At 44.6% G+C, this 5,780-nt stretch overlaps 1 pseudogene; it reads left to right on the forward strand.

Moving 5' to 3' along the window:
• Positions 1–2,040: 2,040 nt before the first annotated feature.
• Positions 2,041–3,029, forward strand: LOC144771751 (guided entry of tail-anchored proteins factor CAMLG pseudogene; annotated as a pseudogene).
• The last annotated feature ends 2,751 nt before the right edge of the window (positions 3,030–5,780 follow it).

Genomic DNA, 5,780 nt, shown 5'->3' on the forward strand with positions numbered 1-5,780 from the left:
GTCTAAGCAGGGCCTCTGGGTAAAAATAGCTTAAGTTTCGAGTTGAAACACCTCCTTCCTTATTTCCTGGGTACCAATCACTTATATGTGAAACAACTCTGTGGTCCTTAAAATTAATGATCACAATGTCTCCATCTAAATCTTTCGGGCGAAGGCCCACCCAATTGCATCTTCTTACCGAGATGATATCACCGTTTAAGTGGGCTGGGAGGGGTCTATTTGTTCTCAGCCAAAAGATAACTTTGTTTTTCAAGTTTGAATTGTGTTCAGAATTTCCATTTGTGATCGGGGGAACACCAGTTAAAAGGATCACAAAGTTTGCCGACTCTGGAGGTAAGTCCACTATGTTCTTACGATTTGATGATGCTGTTTGGGGTGTTGTTTTGGTTTTATCTACCCCTAGGAGCCTAGATGGCTTATTTATAGGAGTGGTCAGCTTGTTTGTAGCCGACAAGGACTTCTCTTTTGCTGGCTTAAATACTAACGTCGGTTTAGTTGATGTTGGGAGGGCATTAGTATTATTAGCGGTTATGTTTCCATTAGTTTTGTGAGGTTTACTTGGGATCAAAGTGGTGGTACTAGGCTTGCATTCCGGTTGGGACTGATCCTTGGTGTTCGTTGAATGGGGAATTCTGTTCGGATCAGCATTTGCTAGAAGGCAATCCATTTTTTCCCCCAGAATCCTAACTCTCTCCAAAAGAGGGAGCATATAAGATTTTAGAATTTGGTCGAATAGTTCTATAGACTCTTTTTTGGACATGGGTGATATTTCTTCAAGGAGGAATAGGGGGGAGTGGGTACCTAGTGAAACCTCCCTCACATAATGGACAATTAATTTGGTTTTGGGGTTTACTAGAAGGGGTGGAGAGCCCAGGTGATTAAGGCCTTTTCTTTTAACCCCGCCCTTTTTCCTTTTCTTCCTTGGTGGGGATCGAAAAACCCTACGTAGATTCATGGGCTTAATTCCAGTATCACTTTTGGTGTGTATCGGAATTGTCTCAGTGGGTGCTACAATATCTATTGGGTGATTGGAAAAGGTTGAATGGAGTTGTGGTGCTATGGACGGGCAACTGGGGTGTTTAGGTCAATAAGACTATTAGAAACAATCGAAGGGCTGTTTATATTATCCTCACTATTGATGGCAGAATGGACGGGAGTTGTGTTGTGGTCGCGAAAAATACTAGGGATATGGTCAGTACTGAATAGATCGGCATCTCTGTCCAACCTACCAGTACTGCCCGAATCTTGTGTAGTAATTACATCTAGAGGGAAAGTCAATGTTTTTTTTCTAAGTTGTTCTATAGAACGACGTCGCTCGGCACGTTTCTCCGCTAGTAAAAGTTCTTTATCGATTTCCTTGTTTGCCTTCTCAAAATATTTGTCAAGAGGCCCAAGGATCGAGACCCCAACACAGGAGGGTAGTGAACTAGACATAGCTATGGAAGACCTTAGAATGTTAAGTGCCCCAGATACCGACTGACCTAATACAACCTTAATACAACAATATGCAAAGTATGGATATTAGGGACTGGGCCCAGCCCAGCCTCCTTTGGCCCCTGAAGGCCACAGACGGTCCCGCCCTTGTCCCGGGCTTCTCCCGGGACGCTCCTGCGCCGCGGGAAGTGGTACTTGTTGTTATAGGCAGGCAGTTAAGCTGTTAAGCTGTCGGTGGGGCGGGGCGAGCAGGGAGAGCGGCCAGGTGACAGGCGGGGCGGGTTTACCAGGACTCCTGGGATCTGGAGTCCTGGTCCCGACACTCGCAGCCCTGCGAACGCACACGCACCCACAGGTACAGTCCCAGATTCAAGGAAGGCTCACACGGCGCTGCGGGACCCGCGGAGCGGGTTCCGCAAGGTATAGAGTTATGAGCTAAGGTGCGCCAGCAACAGGAACCACGAACCAAATCCAAAGTAGTGTCTCCTTTCTATTGCTCCAGCTGCAGCTGTGCATCGTGCACTCCCATGCTGTGCAGACAGTGCAGGTGCTGACTGAGAGGGGCGCAAAGCCGAGCGCACTGTGTCTGTCATTTCCCTTGTGACCATGGACTCCCAGGGCTGTCCGGATGTTTCAGAAGCCAGCGCTCCTGCGGCAGCATCAGCAGCCTCGAGCAGCACGCCCAGAATTGCCAACAGCGAGGCTTCCTGCTCTTCTGTTCCTGCGAGCACCATGTCTGCCTCCCAGAAAAGAGCTGAGGTACGCCGACGGAAGCTGCTGCTAAACTCCGAGGAGCGCATGAATCAGATCATGGGCTACAAGACTACGGCAGCCATGGAGAATGAACATATATCTTCGAAGCTTAAGCTTGCGCACGACAAGCCAGATTCCCTGCTCATTTCATCTGTTACTAAGCGTGGGGGTGATGCCGTCACCCTGGCAGCAGTAAACGACAATCGAGGTGGCCTCACAGACCTCAAAGACCCCCTGGGAGAAAGAATGGACTTCATAAAAACCTCAAAACTCAATAATGATAACAACAGTGCTGTTCGCCTTCGCAGTCGCAGTGATGTGGCATCTACGGATTCTGCGCAGCCAGTACCGCGGCCTGGCCTAAACCAATACTTATCTAGGTTTGATGAGGCCATGAAGTTGAGAAACCAGTAGATACGTGAAAAACCAAATCCAGAAAATGGCAATGCAGTGGAAGAGTTTGATTCATTTAGAATATTCAGACTGGAAGTGTTCTTCTTGCCATTGGAGTCAGGGGTTTTGTAAGCAAGTATTTTTGCTCCATTTTTAACTCTACAACTGGCGTTCATGGGATTGTCAAAGTATTTTCCAAAGGGGGAAAAGAAGCTGAAAACGACCGTGCTAACTGCGGCTCTCCTATTATCTGGAATCCCTTCAGAATTGATCAACTGCTCTATGGACACTTACAGCAAAATGGGAGACGTTTTCACAGATCTTTGTGTTTACTTTTTCACCTTCATCTTCTGCCATGAACTGCTGTTTTTGCTTGGCTCCGAAGTTCCCTGATATCTGATAATACAGAGGACTTTGTCTTTTCTTCTGCGCAGAATCATCTGATTGTTTGAAAAGCAGCTATGATGCAATGCAGCATGCTTAAAATAGAATTGCATTTATAAATGGGGAAATTGAGTCTCTGGCTTTAGGCTCTGGGGTAGTATTTATTATACTCACTTATCAACTACTGTAAATATAATGTTCCATGTCTCAGCTTTTACACTTGTTAACAGAATAACATTGTTTCTGCACAAAAACAAGTGTTATTTGTTTCATGCCCATTATAAAGAGTTGGTACTGTGAAGTCAAGTTTTTTGTGAAAAAATGGCATATTGAGGTAATTTCAGGAAGATTACATGTTTATTGTCACAGATACTGGTGTTCTCCAAGACCATTATATGTTTTTCTGGAAAATTGTGGGTTTGATTAAAAAATAAATATTTGTAATGTATTTGTGAAGATCTATAAAATGTTGATACAGTCTGGCAAATAAAGAAATTGCGATTGCATCTCTGAAATACAGAAGAGGACCATTCTTGTCTGGTTTCAAGCCTTTAGGGGGTCACTGCAGAGTTTAAGGGCTCACCAGACACAGCCACACTGTCCCTTTTGTTGGGGGCTCTTCTTCACAGTTACAGCGTCTTTTAGCACCCTCAATGTTCTGCATGTACAGGTGAATAGAGCATTTAATCTCTATACAGAACACCTAAATAAACAGAAACACCTTCAGTCTCAACAGGAGAGGGGGTGAAGCAAATCAATCAATTTCACCTATCAGCGAAGGTTTTCCTCCTGGAGCTCTGACCATAGGGAAGACAGATTTTCTTTCAGGGTACTTCTAATTTCGGACTTTGTTCCTTTCTTGGTAAAAAAGAACCTCAATGTATGGACAATACGAGGTCATTTTGTTTCCACTTTAAATTCAAAATTCCCCCTGAACAATGTTCGCTCTAATACATATTGAAGGGTCTCCAGAAAACTTCCTCACTAAGGTCCCGTTTGCCTGGAAGCTTAATGTGATCCAGAGATTTTTAAAGGATTCTCTTGTGGAGCCAATGTATTCTTGTCCTTTTATCCTCTTAATATAAAAACTGTATTTTTGGTGGCTATTGTTTTAGCTTCCACATTCATCAATTTGCTTGCATTGTTGCCACAGAACTCCATCACACGCTTGTGTTGCTCCCAATGTGACTGTCATTCTTTTGAAGGAGATTTTCAATTTGTATTAGTTACAGAAAGGTTATGCCTCCATCTTTTTATCATCCTCAACAATAGTACTGTCTGCAGCTTTTAGACCACAGAATAGCTTGAGTTTGCATGTTGACTTCATCAAGGAATGAGGAGTTGTTTGTCGGTTTCTCTGTCCTAAAAAGGATAAAGCAATTTCAAAGCAAACTATTTTTAGTAGGATTCCTCTTTGCATAATGTTTTGCTGTCAACTTGCACGAAAGGTTCATCTGGAAGGTGCGTGGGCTCATTCCACTAGGTTATCACAGCATCTACAGTTCTCCCCAGGGGACAGACTAAATGACTTTAAAGAGACGCACCATAGACATACCCCAATGCACTACAACATATTACACCAATAAATTACCTTGTGCTTTTTTATGCTCAGGAAACCTTAGAGTGAAACAGCCATCTGTTTGTGCACTGTGACCTCCATGTGCCTGAACTGTTCTCACCGTAACAGCCGTTGAGGGTGTGATCTTGAGCACGGAAAAGGCAACTCAGGCCACACTGGACTAACTGGGTTAGGGGCAAGCCACCAGCCCCTTGTAGGAGGCTTCTCTACAAGCCAAGACCCCTCAGGCTTCCCAGAGACCTTAACACTCAAACTGCTGACAGCGTCAACTGTAAAGCACGACTACTCACCCGTTAGGCTCTCAAGTTGCTGATTGGCGGGAGTGGATCTGCTTTTCAGTCGAAGAGCAAGATCCTTCCTGAATTGAGGCAGAGACGGTGATTGGCTGGGATGTAGAGTCAGGTAGTTCCAAGCCCTCGCAGCAAGGTAGCAGAACGATCTTCCTCCATCTGTGGTCTTGTGGACCCGTGGGGTGGGGGCCAGGGCCAGTTTGGCAGAGCAGAAATGCCTGGTGGGTGTGTGGAGGGGGAGGTGATGGTTAAGGAGCCTTCACCTGTGGACTGCTTCCTCTGTTCCGTATCCCAGGTTTCCTATTCAAAGTGGAATACTCTGCTAAAACAGTTTCCATTGATTTAAGGCTGAAAATGAATGATTATGAGTAAAATAAAGGGCCGCAAAAATGCCGCTAAATTTCCATATTTGTGCCGCTAAATTTCCATATTTGTGCAGCTAAATTTTCTAATCCATATCCTGGGGGGTCTGTTAATGAATGAAGAAATCATTTTCATTGTGATCCCTACTGAGTGCAGTGTATGCGTATGATGAACAGATGAAATAAGTATAGAATACACTGACGAAGAGTACAATCTTGTTCTTTGAAATTAGCATTTAAAACTGGAATTGTGAGCTGTACTGCCTGCAGTGTAGACTGCTATTCCATGTTAGTTTGCATTTGAAGATTTATTTGGTCATTGTAGTAAAGCTATAACTGATATAAAAAAGTTATTGAAACGAGGATACTAAAAGGATAATATGTAGGGTGTAGGACTGTGATAGTGACGTGCCTACTGGAGGCTGTAGTTGCATATGGAAATACCCGTCACTGATCGAAGGGAGTGTGGTGCTGCGGTCGGTGCCACGGACTTGGGGTCGCTGTCATTGAGTAGTCAGGACACAGTTACAGATGTGGGATCGGGTTGTGTTAAAGAGGGTTAGTGGGACTAATTGTCGGCGGCCT

The sequence above is a fragment of the Lissotriton helveticus genome, chromosome 8, assembly GCF_964261635.1.
Source record: "Lissotriton helveticus chromosome 8, aLisHel1.1, whole genome shotgun sequence".
Taxonomy (NCBI): Eukaryota; Metazoa; Chordata; class Amphibia; order Caudata; family Salamandridae; genus Lissotriton; species Lissotriton helveticus.